The sequence below is a fragment of the Equus asinus genome, unplaced genomic scaffold (assembly GCF_041296235.1).
Source record: "Equus asinus isolate D_3611 breed Donkey unplaced genomic scaffold, EquAss-T2T_v2 contig_197, whole genome shotgun sequence".
NCBI lineage: Eukaryota > Metazoa > Chordata > Mammalia > Perissodactyla > Equidae > Equus > Equus asinus.
In genome coordinates this window covers 40,289-63,949 of record NW_027224846.1, presented here as the reverse complement: position 1 = coordinate 63,949, position 23,661 = coordinate 40,289, and the positions used below count along the sequence as shown (strand labels likewise).

Genomic DNA, 23,661 nt, shown 5'->3' with positions numbered 1-23,661 from the left:
CTGAACTTTTGAGCTTTACCTGACAGCAGAGGTCACATCTTGAAGTATTTCCTCATTCCAAGAAGGGGCAGTCTGCCTAGGACCAACTATGTTCTGGCAAGTCAGCTCACCCCATGCCAGAACCAGTCATTAACTGTTCACTGTAGAGCTTTGTAAGCCTGTGTCCTTTCCTTTTATATACCCCTGCCTCCTTTGTCTTCCTAGGAGCACATTTGAGCTTCTACTCGAATCTACATCTCCTGAATTGCAATTCTTGAGACCCCAAATAAACTTTTTGGTTCTTTTGCAGTTTATGCCTCTTATTTGCTGACTTTACGTGGTGACAGAAGTGGGATCCCTAGCTACTGACCTTCAATTCTGGTGCCACTTCACAGACACAAGCAAGGTGCCTGCAAAGAATCTTTTGTGCTCTGTCGTCTCCTCCTGGTGGCTCTGGTTCCTGGTGGTAAGTCCTCCTGGGCCTGGACCACCCATTTTTGGTAGAGGTCCAGACTCTTTATGTAGGCGTCCTTTGATACTGGTTCTGGCCATCCTTCCATTGTCAGCTTTGTTAGAAACTTCTGTTTCTTTCACTCCTTTTCTGGGCCTTTGATCCTTTGGTAAGTTCATACAAATGAGAAGTCCATTTTCTAAGAGGACCACCGAAGAACAGCCCCACTCTGGGACTCCTGCTGGTTTTGTCTTTAAAGAATACAGACCTTCTACATGTAGATTTCTGTCCCACTGGGCTCAGATTACTCAGGGTGATTTAAAGCTTCGCTGGCCTAAATGGGGCTCCTTTGAAATACCTAAATTGGTTTATCTGTGCACTCAATTGGAAAAAGCCTATCAAACCAAACAAATAAAATGGGAAACTTTTTAAAATTGGTATCTTGAGGCCTCTAAATGAAACACTGAAAAGGACACTTCCTTGCAAGCCATAACAATGTCATAACTAAGAATTTCAAATGATTAAATGTAAATGCCATCGAGAAAAGAATATTAACTCCTCCTGTATTTGTCAGGGTTCTCTGGAGAACCAAGGAGATTATCTATATATATATAATATATATTAATATTGATATATAATAGAATATATAATCCATTGTATCTATATTTAAATTCATTTATTTAGTTCTATAAATTACATATATACACATAAAATTTATATATAAAAGAAACTTTGGCCTCGCCCCTAACTGCCTAAAAGAATTTAAGACAGAAGGCCTGTTCCAGGAAGGAGCTGTCAACGTAGGGAACTCTAGATGTGGTAGAGAAGAAGGTACCTAGCCGGGCCCATTTTACACAAGTTCTCTCTCATTTGTTTAGAGATGGCCCAGCAAACATTTGGTTTCCTGTCTCCTTGTGAATCGGCTTCCTCCTCTTTGAAGTCCCAAACCATGACCCCCAACCCCGCGACTTTGTAAAATATCTAAACCCTAACCATAGAGCTGGCAGACACGCTGTAGACTGAGCAGCAGCATGAAGACCAGGGTCAACCTGATGACATTGTGGGTGGGACTACTGGCTGTTTGTCCACATCCTTGTCCTGGGTGCCCAGGAAGGCAGTCACCCAGCAACTTGCAGTGAGGTGTGGCGTGTGACTATGTTTCAGCCAATGCAATGGGAGTGGAAGTGGTGTGTGCCATTTCCAGGTTGGAACTTTTGAAAGCAGGTGTGTCTTCTCCGTGTTCCTTCTTTCTCCTTGTGCAGATTGGTTGCAGACAATGATACAGGCATCAGGAATGGCAGAGCCAAGAGACGGGAATTCATGGGTGACTGACACACCCTGTGGAAGAGAACCACCTGCCCAACACGAAACCCACCTTGGCCTGTAAGGTAATCACACATAAATTTCTACTCTCTGGTTATTCTTTTTCGGGATCTGCTTGTTATTTTCTTAACTATTATGGAAATATTTCAAATATGCAGAAGAGTACATAGTATGACCTCTATCTCCGGCCCCAATACCCAGAAAGAACAGACGTTAAATTCTGCCCTATTTGCTTCCGATGTTGCATTCATTTGCTGGGGCTGCCATGACAAAATACCACACGTAGGGTGGCTTAAACAATAGAAATTTATTTTCTCACGGTTCTGGAGGCTGAAGTTCAAGATCAAGGCGTTGGCCGGTATAGTCTCTTCTGAGGCCTCTCTCCCCGGCCGCTTCTCCCTGTGTCCTCAGACGGTCTTCCCTCTGTGTGTGTCTGAGTTCTAATCTTCTCTTCTTACGTGACTATCAGTCACATTGGATTGGAGCCTACCCATGTGACCTCACTTTACCTTAATTACCTCTTTAGAGGCCCTCTCTCCAAATACAGCCCTATTTTGAGGTCCTGGAGTTAGGACTTCAACATATGAATTTTCAGGGACATGATTCAGCCCACAACGATATCTCTGTTTTTAAGAAGCAAAATGTTGCCGTCACACCTAAAATTCACATTTCCATCCCGTTCTCCTCCCTCCCTCATCATAGGTATCAATATCCTAAAATTAATTACATTCTTTATGATTCCAAGAATATCCATGTGCATGGCTCCATTAACAAAAGATTACATTTTTATGCAGAGTCAAGACATACATGTGTATGTCTCCGTTAACAAATTCTTACATTGTTATGCACTTAAAAAATGTGCAGGAACAGCATCACACTGCACATGTCCTTCTTTGATTGGCTTTGGGCTATAAATGGGGAAGGAAAAACAGCAGCCGAGGGTAAGAGAATAAATAAACGGCTTATGCATAAAAACCCAAAAGGACAGATTTCCAAGAGCATCCAGGTTGGTGACCACGTGCAGGTTCTGGGAGAGTGGTTACCTGGAGAGGGCGTGGAAGCTCAGTGCCCTTTCCCCATGTCTTGCCCTGTGCGTCTGTTCCATCGAGCTATTCCCGAGTCATATCCTTTTCTAATAAACAGGTAATCTAGTAAGTAAGAGGTTTCTCTGAGTTCTGTGAGCCACCCTAGCAAATTCGTCGAACCGGAGTAGAGAGTCTTGGGAACCTCCTACTGACAGCCAGTTGCTCAGAAGCATAGGCGACAACCTAGACTTGCTGTTGGCACCTGCAGTGGGGGCAGTCTTGTGGGGCTGAACCCTTAACCTGTGGGGTGTGATGCTGTCTCTGGGTACATAGTGTCAGAATCGAGTTGAGTTGTAGGACACCCAGCTGGTGTCCCAAGAATTGCTTGTTGGTGGGGGGGACTCCCCCGACCCACAACCCCACACACATTGGAATTGGTACCAGAACCTAGGAACAAACTGTGAAAGATAAGCATCTTAGCTTGGGTTCCCATAACAAAATGCCATAGCGTGGGTGACTTAAACAACAGAAATTTATTTTCTCACCATTCTGGGGGCTGGAAGCCTGAGAGCAGGATGCCAGCATGGTCAGGTTCTGGCGAGGGCTCTCTCCTCAGCTTGCATAAGGTCCCCTTCTCACTGAGTCCTCAGATGGTGGGGTGTGTGTATGCGTGTGAAGAAACAGAAAGAGAGATCTCTTCCACTTCTGATGAGGCCGCAGTCCTATCTGATTTAGGTTCCACCATTATGACTTCATTTTCACCATAATTACTTCCTAAAGACCTTGTGTCTGGACATGGTCACAAGGGGGGGTCAGGGCTTCCATATATGAATGGTGGGGAGAGAGAATTCAGTCCATAGCAATAAATAAAGAGCAAATAAATAGAAACAAAGGTTTGGCATTTCTCTTTCTCATTTCCTTTCTTCCTGACTTTACTGTCTTGCTCTTTGTCTAGCTTCTTGAACAAGTAGCTCATTGGTTTCTAATTTTTCTTTTTAGATACGTATGTTGAAGGTATCTTTCTTCTAAGTATTGTTTAATTCCATCCACCAGATTTTGTCATGTAGTGCTTTCAGCTATAAATATTTCCTGAGTTCCATATGAGATCCCTTTCAATGCAAGGTTCTATAAGTTCCCAGCCATTATTATTATTTTCTCATCTGTCGCTCCTTTTACAAGTATGTAATGTTCCTCCTTGTCACCATGTTGGTTTTGTCTGGAGCTTTACCTCCAGATTTCTATAGATATGCTTTTTTATTGACAGGTAAAGGACAAAATGAGGAAATATTTTTGCTATATATAAGCATGGTATCTGTCTACACTCCTGGGACAGTGTAGACTTCTAATCTGTCACTTATCCACCTTTGTGAAAAGGAATTCTAATATTGGCTCACTGAAGTCATTTTGGTCAACAGCACAGGAAATTGGTAATATGTATGTGTGGGGACCTGGAAATGGCCACCCCAAGATATGTCTCTTTGGCATCAGGATTATTTGAGGCTGATTGCTTTTGAGAAACTGGGACAGGGAAGGAGGAATGGAACTTGCCCTTTGTTAGGGCACATTTACATTTGTAAGGTAAATCTCTATCTGTAAAAGTTGCCTCCCTCCCTGTACCAGGAAGAAGAAAGGAGATGACCTTCTCTCTAAAAACTCTTAATCAATACCAAAGGCAAGGACTTAAATCTGCATTTTATTGTGCTAGTCTGGTAACCTCCTGTAACTGACTTTCCTCCCCCTCCCAACGTTGGCATTTCTTAAGGATTAAGCATCTTTCCTTAGGCTAGGAACTGATTGCTGAGCTCACCTGTGACCGCCCAGCTCCAGACAATCGACTTGAGTCCTGCTATGCCCACTGAGATAGCAGACCCACTACCTGCTGTGTCCATCAAGTGCCGACAGGGCAATCTTGTGACTATTGTGGGAGGGACATTTCAATCACATGTGAAACACCCCATTTGGCGGTATATAACCACTATGTGCACCCCACTTCTTTGGTGCCCTTTCTTCCTTCGGGAAGAAAGGCACCGGGCCACGGTTCCTCATAAAGCTTTGTCCAATTTTCTCTTGCTTTTCTGTCTCATGTGAATTTAATTCGTTCTCCAGCCAGACGAACCCACATTTGGGAAGAGGAAATGTCTTCCTCCCCTACATATGTTTTCACCAGTCAGATAGTCCATGTTGTGCTGTATTCACAACAAACTCCTAAGTCTCAGCTAAAAATAACCAAGGTTTATTTCTCGAACATGCTCCATGTCATCAGGAGCTGGCTCTGTATTATCCTTGCTCAGTCTGGAGGATTGAGTAGATGGCAGCTAAAAGATGCTCGATCCAACTTCTTGCACAACTGCCAGGCAGGAAAAACACACTCCTACTGTTTGCCAAAGGTTTGTCTGGAAGAGACAGCCTCATTTTTGCTCAAGTTTCATTTGCCAAAGGCTCACAAAGTCACATTTGACTTTAAGGGGCCAAGAAGATACATCCCTTCTGTGTGCCAGAGAAGAGCCGACAATATTTGGTGAACGGCAGTAATAATAACTATACACTGTGCTCTATTGTGTCTTCCAAAGCTTATTTTTGCTTTTTGTTTGTTGATTTTTTCAAAAATTCCCTTCAGTTATGTGAGTTACCGTAAATCCTTCTAGTCAATTTCTTTAATAAGAAAACTGAAGTTAGCCAGAGTTAGCTTCTTTTGCTTAAAAAAAAAAAACAACGGTCTAACGCATTAGACTTTGCGTTATAAATGTTACTGAGCAGCTTAGGAAAATGAACTTCAGTTTACACCTTGGGCTGGTCTTCAAGAAAGGGTACACACCGATTTTTGAAGGATAAGGTTTTAATAGGAAAAGAAGCAGGGCATGGCATGAGCCAATATTTAGATCCGAATAATTATTGGTGACTGCAGCATGTCAGGCAGGGAGCCAGCTGTTTTTGCATATGCTCTCTAAGTCAATTTTAATTCTTTATAAGAACAATATGAGGTGACTCTTACTATTCATCACTTATATATGCAGAAACTGAGGGTCAGGGAGGTGAAATGACCTGTGCAAAAGTCACTTAACTAGCAAATGATGGCTTTGTTTCAAGTCCATCATCTGATCAGGCAGAGGTGAAAGAGAAGAATGCAATGTGTGTTTTTGGGTAGTGGGTACTGTTCGGTTTGGCAGGACTGTGGGATACATGAAAGGCGGAGGGGCCCTTGAGTGCTAAGGCAGAGAGTTGGAGTCTATCAGGTAGGCAGTGAGAGGAAGGTTTCCGCATCAGAGAGGGCACTGGTGGAGCCATGCCTCAGAAACATTGATCTGCTATTGTCCTCTACGATGAAGAGAAATGAGGCACGCTGGAGGCCTGGAGACCAGTTGGAGGAGCATTGTAAAAACTCACATAGGCCTGAATGGGCATGGGTGTTGGCAATGGAAAAAGAAAAAAGTATTCTATCGAGTCTCCAGACGCCCAGGAAATTGCTGAACGAAGTCTGAGTTCTCCCTATGTAGATAGCTCATACTTTTCATTATAGATTTCTCAAGAACTTGCTCCCAGGAGAAACCCTGGATGGAGAACAAAACAGGTAAGTGCCCAAGTGAGAAATCTACAAAGCTCCTCTCCCCCAAAATCACCTCTTCCCCATCTGGCATGTCTGGTTCTGGCATGTCTTGCAGGTGGTCAGTCATGTCCATCACCTGGTTTCGGTGTGTGCGACACCTGTATCTGGTGTATCCGGCAGGTGTTTCTCACAAGACTTGTAGGTGGTTCAGACGTGTCCAGAAGGTGGTTCTCGCGTGTCGGGCACCTGGTTACAGTGTGCCTGGCATGTGGTTCAGGATTCTCCATCTAGTGGTTCAGGCTGGTCTAACAGGTGGTTCAGGTGTGTCCAGCCGCTGTTTCAGCTGTTTCTGGAACCTGGTTCTGGCCTGTGCTGGACCTGTTTCTGGTGTATCCATCATATGGATCTGGCATGTCCAGCACAGTGTTTGGGCGTGTTCAGCAGGTGGCTTCAGCGTACTGGGCGCCTGGTTCCATCGTATCTGACCGTTGGTTCCGTGGTGTCTGGCAGGTAGTTCCTGTGTGTCTGGCATATGGTTCCAGTATGTTCTGAAGGTGGTTCCGGCGTGTCCGACTGGTGGCTACCATGTGTCCGGAACCTGATTCCTTTGTGTGTGGTTGGTGCGTTCAGTGTGTCCAGGTGTTGGTTCCGGCGTGTTTGACAGTTGGTTCCCGCATGCCTGGCGGGGGATTCCAGGCTGTCTGGCAGGCTGCTCTGGCCTTTTCTGGAAATTGGTTCTGGCGTATCCAGGACCTGGTTCCGGTTTATCCAGCAGGTGATTTTGGCATGTCCGGCAGGTTGTGCTGGCGTGTTAGGCTGGTGGTTCCGGCTTGTCTGGCAGGTGTTTGTGGCATGGCCAGCACCTGGTTCTGGCGTATTCGGGAGGTGGTTTCAGTGTATCTGGCACATGGTCTCGGCATATCCAACAGGTGGTTGCGAAGTGTGTGACAGGTGGTTCCTGTGTGTCTGGCATGTGGTTCTGGTACGTTCGGAAGATGGTTCCAGCATGTCCTTTGGGTGCTTCTGACATGTCTGCAAGGTGGTTCTGGCGTGTCAGTGTCATGGTTCCAGTGTGTCCGGTGGGTGGTTCCAGGTGGTTCTGGCGTGTCTGGTGGGTGCTTCTGGTGTGTATGGCGGGTCATTCAGGCATGTCTGTATGGTGGTTCCAGAGTGTGCGGCAGGTGCTTCTGGCATGTCTGTTGGCTTTTTCCGGCTTCTAAGGGGCCTGGTTCCAGTGTATCCGGCAGGTGATTTTGGCTTGTCCAGAAGGTGGTTCCAGCGAGTGAAGCAGGTGGTTCAGGCGTGTCCAGCAGGTGGTTCATGTCTGTCAGTGATGTGGTTCCGGCATTTCCAGCACATGGTTCTGGCACTCTGAGAGATGGTTCTTTCATGCCCGTCATGTGATTCTGGAGTGTCCATCAAGTGGTTCTTGTGTATCCGGCAGGTGATTTTGGCGTTTGAGTCAGATGGTTCTGGTGTGTCCTGCAGGTGCTTCTGGCACGTTTTGGACCTGATTCTCACATCTGCGATGGGTGGTTCCACCGTTTCCAGATGATGCTTCTGAAGTGTCCAACAGTTGGTTCCAGCATTTAAGGCAGGTGGGTCACACAAGTCCCGCCCGAATCATTCGGCTGAGGCACGAATGATTGTCCTTCCACATGCTTAGGAGGAGAGAGACAATAGGATTTTAACCAACCACTCTTTGGAAGTTAAGAAAAACTCGCTTTCCACAGTGCTCTTACAGCATACTGGCAACCTCTCATGCCGCCCTTGTGCATGGGTGGAGAGAGTGTTCACAAAGCAGCTATGGAAGAAAGGCCAAGTTTGCTCAGCAGAGTCCTACATTGCCCTAAAATTGCAAGGCACGAAACACTGCCTCCAACCCTCAAGGGGAGATGAGCAATAATCCATCTTGCTTCCAGCTCTTTAGGAAGCTGAGAAAGAACTCACTTGCCACACTGTTCTTATAGTGTACCTTGAACATCTCATACAAAGGCACCTGAAATGCTGTTTATTTGGAGCCCTTAACTCATTGCTTTAGAACTTCTGCTTTTGGGGCATTTCCATCTTGCCAACCCGGCTCAGACAAAATGCCTACATCTTCTCCTTAAGCAAGGAGGCTGAGGCCCGAATGATTGTGCATCCACATGCTTAGGAGGAGAGAGACAATAGGCTTTTAACCAACTGCTTTTGTGCACTGGAGGAGAGAGTGTCAGAAAGCACCTATGGAAGAAAGGCCCCTTTGCTCTCAGCAGTGCCCTACATTGCTCTAGAGGTGGAAGGCACAAAGCACTGCCTCCATCCCTCAAGGGGAGACAAGACACAAACCATCTTGCTTCCAGCTCTTTAGGAAGCTGAGAAAGAAGTCGCTTTCCACAGTGCTCTTATAGCATATTGGGAACCTCTCATACACAGGCAGCTGAACGCCATTTCCTCCCAGCCCTTAACTCGCTGCTTTAGAACTTCTGCTTCTGCCACATTTCCCTCTTGCCAACCCGGCTCAGGGGTAATGGCTACATCTTCCCCTTAAGCAAGGGGGCCAAGGCCCGAATGATTGTGATTCCACAAGCTTAGGAGGATAGAGACAAGAGGCTTTTAACCAACTGTCCTTGTGCATTCGTGGAGAGAGTGTCAGAAAGCCCCTATGTCAGAAAGGCCCATTTGCTCTCAACCATGCCCTATATTGCTCGAGAGGTGGATGGCACAAAGCACTGCCTCCATCCCTCAAGCGGAGACAAGCCACAAACTGTCTTGCTTCCAGCTCTTTAGGAAGCTGAGAAAGAACTCACCTGCTGGATATGCTTGAACCAGGCACCTTAGAGGCTGGAAAAACCCGACAGGCATGCCGAAAGCACCCGCCAAACACTCTGGAACCACCACACAGACATCCCATAATGACCCAGCAGACTCACCGGAAGCACCCACCGGACACACCAGATCCACCTGGAACCACCCACTGGACACACTGGAAACATGAGTCTGACACACCAGAACCAACTTCCAGACATGCTGGAAGCACCTAACGGACAGGCCGGAACCATCTTCTGAACCTACCAGAACCACATGCCACACACTTCGGAACCACCTGTTGGATATCCCAGAACCAAGTACCAGATACACTGAAACCACCTCCCAAATATGCCAGAACCAGGTGCCAGACACGCCACAAACACCTGCCACACAAGCTGGAACCACCATCCTAACACGCCAGAACAACAGGCTGGATACGCCAAAATCACCTGCCAGATACACCGGAACCAGGTCCTGGATACGCCAGTACCAATTTCTGGAAAAGGCTGGAAAATCTGCCAGACACGCCAGAATCACCCACCGGACATGTGGGAACTAATTGCAAGACAGGCCGGAACCAAAGCCAGGACACTCTGAAAGCATCAACCGGACAGGATGGAATCAGGTCCCAGACACACTGTTGCAACCTGCTGAACATGCCGGAACCACCTTTCGAATGTACCAGAACCATATGCCAGACACACAGGAACCACCTGCCAGACACCATGGAACCAACTGTGAGATACACCGGAACCAGGCTCCCAGTATGCTGAAGCCACCTACCGAATATGCCAGAACCATGTGCCAGACACGCTGGAACCATGTGACGGATACACCAGAAACAGGTCCAGCACAGGCCAGAACCAGGTGCCGGACACGCCTGAAACAGCTGCTGGACACACCTGAAACACCTGCTAGACCAGCTTGAACCACTTGACAGACAGTCTGGAACCACATGCTGGGCACACCAGAATCAGGTGCCCGACATGCCAGAACCACCTGCTGGACACGCCTGAAGCACCTGCCAGTCTTGTGAGAACCACCTGCCAAGAACTCCAGAAACAGGTGTTGTACACGTCAAAACCAGGTGCTGGACATGAATGAACCACCTTAAAGAAATGCCAGAACCAAGTCCCAGACACGAGTGAGTCACCTGCAAGACATGCCAGAACCAGGTGCCTGACATGCTGGAACCACCTGCCGCTCACGTCGAAATCACCTGCCGGATACGCCAGAACCATGTGCTGCACAGGCGGGAATCACGTACCAGACATGCCGGGACCACCTGTTGGATATGCCAGAACCAGGTGCCTGATTCACTGAAACTACCTGCCGGGCACACAAGAACCAGGTGTCAGACAGGCCTCGACAACCGACAGGGCACGTTGAAATCACCTGCATGATACCCCGTAACCATGTGCCAGAGAGAATGGGACCACCTGCCGGACACACCGGAGCCACCTCTCAGATATGCCAGAACCACATGTTGGACACGCCGGAACCATCTCCCGGACAGACCTGAACCACCTGCTGGACACGCCAAAATCACCTGCCCGATACGCTGGAACCAGGCACCTTGGGTGCTGGAAAAACCTGGTAGACATGCCGTAACCACCCGCCACACACTCTGGAACCACCACACAGACATGCCAGAACGACCCGCCAGACACACTAGAAGCACCCACCAGACAAGCCAGAACCACCTGGAACCAAATGACGGACATGCTGGGACCATGACTCTGACACGCCAGAACCAACTCCCGCACATGCCTGAAGCACCCAACGGTCACGCCTGAGCCATCTTCCGAACGTACTAGAACCACATGCTAGACACTTCGGAACCACCTGCCAGACACTTCGGAACCACCTGTTGGATGTGCCGCACCCAGGTACCAGATACTCTGAAACCACCTGCCGTATACGCCAGAATCAGGTGCCAGACATGCCACAAACACCTGCCACGGAGGCCGGAACCATCAGCGTAACACATTGGAACAACCTGCTGGACACGCCAAAATCTCCTGCCGGATACACCAGAACCAGGTCCTGGGTACACCAGAAGCAATTTCTGGAAAAGGCGGGAACAACCTGCTGGACACACCGGAATCACCCCTGGACATGCGGGAACCAACGGCCAGACATGCTGGAACCAACACCTGGACACTCTGAAAGTACCAACCGCACACGATGGAATCAGGTCCTGGACACATGGTAGCCGCCAGACGGACATGCTGGAACCACATTCAGAGCGTACCGGAACCACATGCCAGACACGCAGGAACCACCTGCCAGAAACCATGGAACCCACTGTCAGATACGCCGGAACCAGGCACCCAGTACGCTGAAGCCACCTGCCGAATATGCCAGAACCATGTGCCAGCCACGCTGGAACCATGTGATGGATACACCAGAAACAGGTACAGCAGAAGCCAGAACCAGGTGCCTGAAATGCCAGAACCACCTGCTTGACACAGCTGAACCACCTGTCAGTCTTGTGAGAACCACTTGCCGGATACACCAGACGCAGGTGTCGCACATGCCAAAACCAGGTGCCAGACACATCTGAACCACCTGCCAGTCTTGTGAGTACCACCTGCCAGATACACCAGACACAGGTGTCGCACATGCCAAAACCAGGTGCCGACATGACGGAACCACCTGCAAAACATGCCAGAACCAGGTGCTGGACATGCTGGAACCACCTGCCGGAGACGTCGAAATCCCCTGCCGGATACGCCGGAACCACATGTCACATGTGCTGGAATCGCCTACCAGACATGCCGGGACCACCTGTTGGATACGCCGGAACCAGGTGCCTGATTCACTGAAACTACCTGCCGGACACGCCAGAATCAGGTGTCGGACACGCATGGAAAACACACAGGATATGTCGAAATCACCTGCATGATATCCCATAACAATGTGCCAGAAAATAAAGTACCTAGGATGTGTGAAATCCTATTGAGGCATATTCATATAATGCATTTATTATCATCTTTCTCACTTTTTCTGTTTTATTGTTATAATTTTTTTTTTTTGAGGAAGATTAGCCCTGACTAACATCTACCACCAATCCTCCTCTTTTTGCTGAGGAAGACTGGCCCTGTGCTAACATCCATGCCCATCTTCCTCTACATTATATGTGGGACTCCTGCCACAAAATGGCTTGATGAATGGTGCATAGGTCTGCACCCAGGATCTGAACCGGCAAACTCCAGGCCACTGAAGGAGAACACGCAAACCTAACCACTGTGCAACCAGGCCGGCCCCAAGTTTTCTGTTTTTTTAAAGCAATTTCAATTCTTGCATTTGTTTCACCAGCAGTGGTATCATCATCTTGGACAGTTTCCTCCAGAGTCACAGTATCTAAAATTTGGAGCATTTCTGTTGCTTGTTTGGATAAGTGATGTCAGAATGTCTAGTAAATCTTCCCTAGGAGAACTGTCTAAAAGACGTCTCAATTTAGCAACTGCAGGGACATGTATATTCAACATTTCAATCGATAGTAGTTCATTTTTGTAGAACTCTTCTGATAATTCTCCCAGCTTCTCTTTAGTTTTACAGGTGTTGAAAAATCCCTCAAGTCAGTCCAACAGTTCCACTTTAACAGCAGGATATGACTTCTCTTTTAAATCTGTACCATCTGCAAACAGCACAGGCGTGTGGTCAACAAAAGTGAGTGGGAATTGGGCTGGGTACTGCCCACAATCTGAACCATCAGTGCCGCGGCCCCAATCCTGTGCAGTGGTGGCAGATCCTGAGTATTGCTGGCCAGGTAGGTCATGCTGGGGATGAGACTTAGGATGGGGCTCTGCAGCCCTCGAGCAGGCAGCTCCACACCAGCTGCCAGTTGCAAGTCCAGTCCACACTGGGTGCACATGGGGGAGCTTGGAAGCAGGCAGCCATCTGGGTGAGCAGCAGCAGGAAGTGGATGAAGGAAAATTATGGGAAGATGAAGGGAGAAAATGTATAATAAATAAAGCTTGCCTTGTTATGCAGATAAATCTCTCAGTTAAAAAAATTCTCTAGGGGTTGGCCTGGTGGTTCACTGGTTAAGTGCGCACGTTCCACTTTGGTGGCCTGGGGTTTGCCGGTTCTGATCCCAGGTGCAGACATGGCACTACTTGGCACGCCAGGCTGTGGCAGGTGTCCCACATATAAAGCAGAGGAAGATGGGCGTGGATGCTAGCTCAGGGCCAGTCTTCCTCAGCAAAAAGAGGAGGATTGGCAGCAGTTAGCTCAGGGCTAATCTTCCTAAAAAAAAAAAAAAAAATTCTGTAGGGGCTGGCCTGGTGGCACACGGGTTAAATTCACACATTCTGCTTTGATGGCCTGGGGTTCACCAGTTCAGATCCCAGGTGCGGACCTACACAACACTTATTGAGCCATGCTGTGGCAGGCATCCCACGTATAAAGTAGAGGAGGATGGGCACGGATGTTAGCTCAGGGCCAATCTTTTTAAGCAAAAAGAGGAGGGTTGGTGGGGAATGTTAGCTCAGGGCTAATCTTCCTCCAAAAAAAATTCTCTAAGAGTCATTCTCTTTCTGGTGCAGATGCTTTTACTAATGGAAATTTCCTTTAGAAACATAAATTTCCTTTCCAAAGAGGAAGTCTATCCTTCATTTAAAGCAGTCAAGGTGGAGATCAAGAGTTTTTCCTGCATCTGCGGGCTCTCGATTGCTTTTGGCTCCAAATAATTTGTATGTCAAAGTACCATACTTTGGGCATCTTCAGCATTCCTTCAAGAAGAAACAACTTGTTCTTGGAAGTCTCTGTCTCCTCCCCAACCCAGATGCACTCAAGCTGTTAGAGGCCAACAGCAAACAGGGTTCTGCCTCAAGAAGCTTTGGGGAAGCCTCTTCACCCTCAAAGGCCTGAGACACACGAGAGGGATAGATCACTGCAGGTTCTTCAGCCATTGAAAATAATATAAACAGTTCCATTCTCATAAATTTAACAACTTGAAAACAAGGAACAACTTACCAAAAATTTCAAACTAACAAAACTCAACCAAGATGATAGTATTTTCCTCAATCGGGCGCTGCTAGCCAAGCTTTTTGCCACAAAACTCAAGACTTGGATTCATGGGACACACCTGAAGAAAGCACAAACTCTGGGGGGAACTGCACATCATTTGGTGACTTAAAAATAAAGATTTCTCCAAATGGAAGCAGACAGTATCTGATGCGAAGGTTTCCAAGGTGTCTGGACCAGGTCTGTTGGAAGTTTGTCTGCCAAACCTTTGAGGATGACATGACACTTCAGATCATCTCCAATGCCTATGATCTTGATAACATGCAAACTTCAGGTAAAAAGTGCCAGAGAGTTCTCCCTCCTCTCACTCCGTGTTCCTCAAATGTGGCCACAATAGGTTTCCAATCTGTGTGTTTTTCCTCCAACCTGGGACATGACTCCCAGAGAAGCTCCTTCCTGGCCTCGAGGGACGAGAGGCTACTGAAAGTGGAAAAATCTGACTGCAGATCAACAGTGCTTTCAGAGAAAGATGGCAATCAAAATGGGGACATGTGAAAGTTAATAAACGGAAACGTAGTTGAAATAGTGTTGGAAGGCTAATAGAGGGAGTTCTCATGCCCTATGTCAAAGGCGCAGTGCAACAGGAAGAATAAAGACATCCTCTTCCTGACCAGTCAGAAACTAACCCAAGGAGAGACTGTCACAACTCTGCCGATGAAAAGCCACTGCCCTCAAGACTGTGTCCAATAGCCCCCACAGTTTTCCCCACTCTGAGATAAAAGAGCTTCTCCTCTCTTCCTTGCTGGGTGCTCCTGCATGGCTTGCCATGGTTGCACACTCCAAATGGCTATTCTTTGCTAATCCCAGATAAACCAATTTTTGCCAGAGAAATAACTGGCTGTCTATTTGTTTAAGGGCAAGACTTGTTAATAGGCAAGAGATGTAGAGAAAACATTTGATACAATCCAACTCCTGTTTGTCATAAAATTTTCTAGCAAGTTTGAAATAGATGGAAACTACTTTCACTTGTTGAAGGTCGTCTACAGAAAATGCACAGTTGACTTCATGCTTAACAGGGAAAGACTAAATGATTCTCCCCACAATAAGGAACACGGAAAGGAATACCACTTTCACTACTCTTATTCAACAAAATACTGAAGCTTCTGGCAATAACAGAAGTAAAGGAAATAAAAGCCATAGAGTTTAGAAAGGAAAAAATGTAACCATTCCTAGTTTCATTGTTGTCTGTGTAAAAAAACTCTGGGAATCTACAAAAAAAAAAAAAATCAGAACTAATACATGAGTACAAAAAGTTCACCAAGTACAAGATCAACACACAAAAGACCATTTTATTTCTACAACTAATGATGAACCTGCAGATGATAAACTTGAAAATGCTGTATTATTTAGAACCACTCCGAAGAACATGAAATATTCAGGCATAAATTCAAGAACATGTGTACAGGATCTGATGCTGAAAATTATAAAATACCGATTACAGTGATTAAAGAAGATGCAAATAAATTGAGAGCCTTACTATTGTCAAAGACAAATGCAGCAGAAATTAGTTAAAGTGGTGAAAGCAGATTTTATTCAGTAACAGCTGACAGAAGCTGAGCTGCGCTCAGATTTGTACGGAGGTGAATCTAGAATTTTAAAGACGGAATGAAGGAGCAGGGTTCAGGGGCTCAGTAGAGTCAAAGAAGTAAAAAAGTACAAAGGTTGGTCAGTGTAACTGTGATTAGACCCACTGTGTTCGTTACTTTGCAGTTATCAAAGTTAGGATTCTATCCTCACTCAGAAGTTGAGAGAAAGAGGCTCTATCTGTCTTAATGATCGTATTTCAAAGGAGTGGCTCTTAGGTCCTTTAGAGAATTGTGAGAGATACATATCTACAGTTGTAAGCCCTCTTTAGTAAATACTCTAAGAAGGGGGATCAGAGGCCTATAATTGGGTGTTGACTAAAATAAATAGAAAATTTTTCTGTCAGCTTTGAGCTCTCAGGAAGGCATTTTAATGGTGGGCTGGAGTCATTCCGGTTACACAGACTTATGCAGCTAGAAGCCACGCCAGAGTTTGGTTGAGTCTCCTCCTGGTGTGGGGGTTTGGAAGGAGTTGTTATGTGCTGAGAATTCTGCAGTCCTCACCATGTTACTGGATAGAATAATGAGGACAGGTCTCAATTATCCCCAAATTGATCTATAGGTCTAATATTATTCTAATAAAAATTCCACCACAGTTTGTAGACAGAGACACCTTTTTCTAAAATTTATATAGAAAGGCACATAGCTGAGAGTAGCTAAAACAATCATGACAGGAAGAATAATGCAGCAGTAAACACTTTAACAATATTTAGTATTGCCTTGTACATACTGTAATCACAGCATCATCATTTTCATTGTAGGACAGCTACATAAATCAATGGAACAGAGTAGAGAATCCAGAAATGGACCACAGAGTTATACCCTAGTGATCTCTGACACCAAGAGTGAACCTTAATGTAAATTATGGACTTTGAGTGATAATGATGTGCCTATGTATGTTCATCAATTGTGAAAAGTATACTACTCTGATGAGGGGTATTGACAACAGAAAGGTTATGCATATGTGGGGGCAGGGACTATATGAGAACACTGTGTATTTCATTAAATTTTGCTGTAAACGTAAAACTGCTCTAAAAAATAACATCCATTGATTTTTTAATAGGCAATGCAAGAATACCTTGTAGTGATAAAACTGGTCATTATTTTAGCTGTGATGGATACAGAAACTTGCACATCTGATAAAATTGTACAGAACTAAATACACAGGAACAAATTAGTACAAGTGAAACTGGAGAAATCTGAATAAGATAGTGGATTGCATCAATGCCAACAAGCTGGCTGTGGTATCGTCCTATAGTTTTGCAGAATGTTATCATTGTAAGGAACTGGGTAAAGTGTACACTGGAACTTTTGGAGTTATTCCTTACAGCAGTGTAGAATCTACAATGATCACACTATAAATTTCAATTAAAAATAGTTGGCAAATGGAAAGTCAGTCTATGTTTTAAGTTAGGAAGTTTCATTAAATGGTCAGTCCCATTACTTTATAAATTGAATACAATGCCAATAAAAATTTTAACGAGCTTTTCTGTTGAGTTAGATAAATGATCCTACATGGAAAAAATAAACGCATAAGCTAAGCTAGGAAAATATGGACCAGGAAGAACTCTGAGGGAGGAGCTGGTCTATCACACGTTAAAAATATTGCAGAGACTGTAATGCGACAGGAGAGGATTGTCGCATGCACAAGAAGAGGAGAGAAGGGAAAGGGAGGGGAGAGGGTGGCAGAGGTCAGGGGAGTGGGGGAGGGGTGGCCTGATTGGAATTTGTTGACACGGGGAAGCTGGAGCTCACTAAATAGAAGGCAGGCATCCTATGTGATGGTTTAGGGAGCACATGTGGCTTTCTCTGGCGGTCCTGTGTTGAAAGCAGAACGAGAGTTTTGGAAACTGGCAGTTACTGACCAAGTGCTGACTGTTCTGTGCTGAATGCTGCAGGGGCTGTGACTTGGCTTCTTGGGATGTTTGCTTCCCACGTTGGGGGGTCAGAGTTATACTGTCATATATGATCTGTCCTTTGTCCATTTGTATATTCAGTCTCAAAAAAACAGTTGGTGCACAAATTCATCAGTTAGCTCGTCATTAAAAAATAGTCTCTTGGAAAGTTAAACCTTCGAAAGTTAAAAAGATGAAAATGTTAAAAAGATGAAAGATGCCAAATAAGTTTTATAGATGAATATGAAGAAATTGAATGAGAATCTCAAAATTATCCTTCAACAGATTAGGGTGTCATGAAACAGGTTTCTCAAAGTCCTATATTAACATTATTTTCTAAAAAAGAAATTTGGCAAAATGAATTGAAGGAATTAAAACGTCCTTAGCGTTGACTTCATGTTTACACTTCTAGTAATTTACAATCAGGAAGTAATTCTAAATAGCAATACGTTTTATCTCCTAAATTGATTTTTTTGTGTAAATTATTGATTAAAAAAAGAAAAAAAACGAAATCAAATCTCCAGCAGTGAAATATATTTACTTGAGAATATATGATGCAAACTATGTTTCAGTAGAGTGTCATTTTTATTATCAGCATAGGAGAAAAGATGAGTTATGGAAGGGATTCTGCTCATGCTCAGTTATTTCCTTTACTTAACATTAAATCTTGAATAAAGTATAATGTCAAGCTGACTCATTTACTCCTTCATTTTAAAAGCTGAAGACTATTTCCTTGGTTTTTAAATAATGAGGTGTAAAGGAGGGGGTGAGGTGTTGAAAATAACTTCCACTGAGATTGACAGTAGCAACTGCTCTTGATTTTTTTTGAGAGTTGTGGGGTCACCCATCAAAGCAGGAATGCTATTTATGTTGAGAAATTAACAATCTGAATTTTATTAGAAATTTTGACTTTTATGCACCCTCAAAAAGTAATTAGGAATTTATTTGAATTTTTAGCTCTGTTGAGGTATGAGTAATAGACAAAAAATGCACACGTTTTCTATATGTGTATTGATTAGTTTGGACATATGCATACACCCATCATATCATCCCCACAACCAAGTGCTGAACACATCCATGACCTCCAAAACTTTCCTTGTGATTTTTGTGTGTTTTTTTAAGCTTAGGAATTTCATGGATTTTAACCTAATGCTCAGATAAAAGAGGGAGAAGATGAGGTGTACGTTGTTTCATTATGGTACCTTAAGACATAGACTTTCAACATACACATGACTTCTGAAAAGCAACATTTATTACTTTCACAATGAAATATTTTCTCCTATTTCCTTCAAATATATGGCCTTCTTATTCTACCCCCCACCCACTTCCTTTTTGAGTAGGGACTCAGGAGAAATTTCCAATGGTACTAACAAACAGGGTCCAAGGGGTGGCTGCCCCTCAGCCCTGCAGGCTTTTCCCTTGTGAGAAGCGACCACTTTGCACATGTGTGAGCCAGTGTGGAACAGGACAGAGTATGTCTGCAGACTGGTTCAGCCTGCTGAGCCCCTTTGCTGCTTCTAACCTATGGCCACGAAAAAGGCTAAATGGAGGGAAATTAAACTTTGATGTGTTGATGATTGAAAAGGAAAGTGCCTTGCTCTCTAAGGGATAAAGTCATTTGGAGGAAAATCAAATAACTATCATAGTTATTTTTTCCTATCTTATTTTTCCGCTGAAGCCACTAGATATTTCAATCTTTCTGACTTCCTAACAGAATCCAGTAGTACTTTCCTTTTCTAAGGCCAATGAACTGTTATGTAAGGGGCTTCTCTTGCTTTTTCCAAACCCTCCTGGGATTCTGTTTATCTACTGTTCGTTTTTCACCCCCTGCTTTTCAGATTGCTTTGTTCACTGTCCTTGTCAAATAAATGTGGCTCATTAAAATAAGCAGCATTAATATGTATCTCTTTCACGGCATTTTATCTAATAAATATGCTGAAGATTTTCTGTATTCTGCATGTGAATCCTTTGTTGAATATTGGAACTGGGACAATCTCTTCGCATCCTGTGACTTGCAAATTCCCTCTTGTAATGTGTCTTATGATGAACCGAAAGCCTAAATTTTAGTGAATCCCAGTTTACCGATATTTCTTGTATGGAGAGTGTGTGTGTGTCTTCTTTGAGAAGTTTTTTCTACCCTGTGGTCCCGAGGATGTTTTCTTATGTTGTCTTCTAGAAGTTTCATTATTTTACCTTTCCCCTTTAGGTCAAAGTGTCCAGGAATTGAGTTTTGTGTGTTGTGAGGGTAGGGCTCAAGGTTTCCTTTACATCCATATGCCCGTCTCTACGAGTAATAACAGGCAGCATTGGGACAGGTGGACACAAGCCTGGGAGTTAGGGGTCCTGTATTCTCAGCCTTACCCTCCCTTTAAAGCACCCTCTGAACGTGGGCAGGTGACTTTCCCAGTTCTCCCTCCTCTCAGACTCCTTCCTTCCTCTCTTCCTCCTATCCTTCATTCCTCCCTCCCTCGCTCCCTCCATTCTTTCCTTCCTTCCTTCCATCTATCCACCCGAGCATCTGTCCAGGTATCAATCTGTCCAACTGTCCTCCTGCCTGTTCGCCGGTTTGTCCTTCTTCTCTCCTTCCATCCTCTTTCCTCCCATGTCTCAACTTCTCTTCCTTGTCTTTGTTCTTCCTGCTTTCCCTGTGACCCTCCATTTGTCCGCTCTTCCTCTGTCCATCCAGGTATCCCCTCTATCTGTGCCTCTACCTGTCTCTTTGTTGCGTCTCTCTCTTCTTCAAGCACACTGTCTCTCTTGGGTTCATCTCACTCACAGGCTCGAACATCCCGCTACTCACACAATCCCTCCTTCTGTCACTCACATTTATGGCTCACCTGTGAATGGTTGTCCTGGGACAGCCACTGTTGGAGTGCAGATGAGCCTGTGGGGCTTCACCCACTGTGTGGGGTCTCTGTGTCTCCCAGACGACAGCCCTTTCCACAGCTCCTGAGCTGGGCAGCATGTTCCTGCCTACTTCCTCATTGCTTGAGCAACCAGAAGCCACCACAGGCCTAGGGGGCCCCTCTTCCTTCCCCAGAGGAGCTCTCTAGCCCCACACCTCAACTGACCAATTCTTACTGGGCAGCTGGGAAGCCGAGGTGTGCAATTCTGCTTTGAGGGCAAGCATGCTGATCACAAGGATTATACCAATATTTCAATCTGACGCAGCCCTCAGAGAGCCCCTGGTCTTGTGAAAGTCACAGAAAATTCTAATACAAGGTGGGATGTTTTGAGGAGAAGCACCTGGCATCCTTTGGGTGGGAAGAGCTCTCTGGAGGGAGTTTTGCCCAATTGGGGTCTTTAAGAAGGAGTAGGAATTATATAGGGAAATAAGGTGTGGAGCGTGTTCCTGGCAGAGGAAATTGCATGAGCAATGGCCCTGTAGGCAAAAACAGCATAGTGTACGGGAGAAGTGACAGGAATTTGGTTTGCCTGAAGCACAAAGCCTAACTCAGAGTGAATGCATCAATGAGGCTGAAGAGTCAGCAGGAGCCAGATGTGCAAGGGCTTTGAGTGCCAGGTCAAGAAGTTTGAACTTAACCCTGAAGGCCTTAGGGAGCCATGGGTGATGCTAGAGCAGGAGTGTTCTAGTGAGATCTTCATTTCAGAAAAATGCTTCTAATGTTCAAGGCAGAGAACATCCTTTAGACAATGCATCCAGTGAGCATGTTAGGGTGTTGGTTCCGGTGAGAAAAGATAAGACCTACCTGGGACGTGAATGAACAGAAGGAATGCATTGAGGAGCAATCTGTAGGTGCAGTTGGTGTTACCGGCAGGGGAGGGAGGAGGAGCTGAGAGATATGCTGGCTTCAACTTGGATGAGCGCAGCATTGAGTGGTGGTTCCACTGGGAGCAAAGGCAACAGATGATACTGAGTTCAGGCTTCTGATCTGGTCTCAGCCCAGCTCTCAGTGATGGCCATCTCTCTCCCTCTCTTCTTGCAGCCAAGGGGCACGACCTGAAGGCCCTCACACTCAACTCCACCATCTCCAACATCCAGTATTTGACAGACATGAGCAAGAGCTCAGCCACATTGAACTCCACTGAGAGAGTCCTGCAGCACCTGATGAGACCCTGGTGCCAGCAGCTCCCGGCAGGATGAGTCCCAGCCAGGAGCACCCCACCTGCTGTCTCTCCTGCTCGTCCTCCTCCTGCCTCCTCCCCTGCTTGGATCCTTGTTCAAGAAGAGCAGCCTGGGCCCCTTGTCTTGGGCTGTAGACTGATCTCCCTCAGGGAAGTCCCTTTTCTGAGCATTTGAGAGTCATGAACACTTTTGGTGACCACCCCAATTATCACTCTTCCCACTGACTGCCAATTTGCTCCTCCCTCCCTCTGGCCCCCATTATCAGAGGATTCAGGACATCTCTCTAGAGTCCCCACATTCCTCTCTCCCCGGGCCTGCGGAGGAAGGGGCAGCCTCCAGCATGGAAGCTGTCTGCACCTACCACCCTGACCCCATGGCTCATGATGGAGAATGTGACAGAGACCCCATGTGACAGAGAGCAGCATTCCTGGGTGCGGAACCAGCTGATCCACCATGTGACCCCGAGGGGCCTCTACTCCCTGGTCAGGGACAGCCTTTTTGTCGGTGGTGAGTGCTCGTGCTGAGCTGGATTGACAGTGATCGTTACTTATGCCTGTTCTGCTTTATTTCCTCTCTAACACGTCAGCCCAGGTTCTGAGTGGGGGACACAGAAACCACATATGTAAAAAGTTTCAACTTACAAACGGAGACTATGTAAATGGATTTGTTGATCCCAATAAAAAAAAAATGTGAACTATCTCACTATTAATTTTCATATAGATTGCCTGGACAAATGGTAATATCTTGGTTATAATGGGTTTAAATATCCCATTAAAAATTAGTTTCACTTGTTTATTTTTACTTTTTTCAATGTCAGTATTTAAAAAAAGTTTAAATTTCATTAGATAGAGTGTGAAATTCTACTGTTGGACAGCACTGTTCAAGACGTGAAAATAAAGCCCAGAGAAAGTGGTTAGGGACAATTTTTCCCAGGAAAGGAGTCAATCTGACCCACGTGGCAAGATGCAGACAACAGTCTCATACACACATACATACACACACACACACACTTAGAAAGCAAGACCAACATCATCATAGAGTTGAACCACTACTTCTCATGTGGCAAGAGCTTGCAGTCCTACATTGTTCTAAGTGGACGAACCTCAAGAAAGGAGCCAGGAGTCAAGAAAATTTACCAACCAGGAAGATCTAAAACCAGAGAGTAAAGGTCAGGATCTTTGGTGAAGTTCCCAGCAGTGGATTCTGTTAGAGACTCAATACATTAGCGAGAACTTTGCAAGAAGCGTTGTTACAGAACTCACCTATCCTTTCCTATGTAAAAGTACACAAGTTTCGTAAAGAATACTAGCTCCTGCCAATCAACGAAAAGATGGTAGAACACGAATATCGCCCTTGTAAATCACTCCTGGATTAGTGAGCCAGTCAGGGAACAAATGACAGTGCATTGCGCTGGACCTCATTAGGCTGATTCTGACTTCATGACCATCCTGTGGATTGTCTCATGCCAGGAACTCTAAAACATGCTGTCCCCACCACTCTTTTGCCACCAAGGTCCACCAACCAGACCTTGCTGACAAATGCCCTGGCTGGGCCCCTTCTGACCACACCTGGAGGACTCTCCACAAATCCTACTCCGTCACGGCGCTCTTCCACCTGCCACTGGCCAGGGAGGCATTTCCTCCAAGGCTGACACTCTGTGTGCCCAGCTCTGGGAATGACACGTCTCCCTCAAGTGAAGAAAAGGATCTGAGTTCAGAGCCTGTGGGCTGCAGCCATTAGGACAAGGCCTGGGGTTTGCTGTCAGACAGAAGAGAACCTGTGGTGGGTGTGGGTCCCAGGGTTCAAGAAGCCCCCGTGATTCCTGGATAGAATCCCAGAAGACGATGCAGGAAGGAGGAGGGATGCTTGGGTGTGATTGTCCTTGGGAATGTCCATAGGGAGGCGGATTTGCCATTGGTAATGCCTTCAACAGGGTTGTTCATTCATCGA

General features: G+C 45.7%; 1 long non-coding RNA gene across 1 annotated transcript; it reads left to right on the top strand.

Moving 5' to 3' along the window:
• Positions 1 to 292: 292 nt before the first annotated feature.
• LOC139043303 (uncharacterized) lies at positions 293 to 21,721 on the top strand. Its single transcript, XR_011500392.1, has 3 exons — positions 293 to 445; positions 1,693 to 1,818; positions 21,572 to 21,721. It is a non-coding gene; the product is annotated as an uncharacterized lncRNA (long non-coding RNA).
• The last annotated feature ends 1,940 nt before the right edge of the window (positions 21,722 to 23,661 follow it).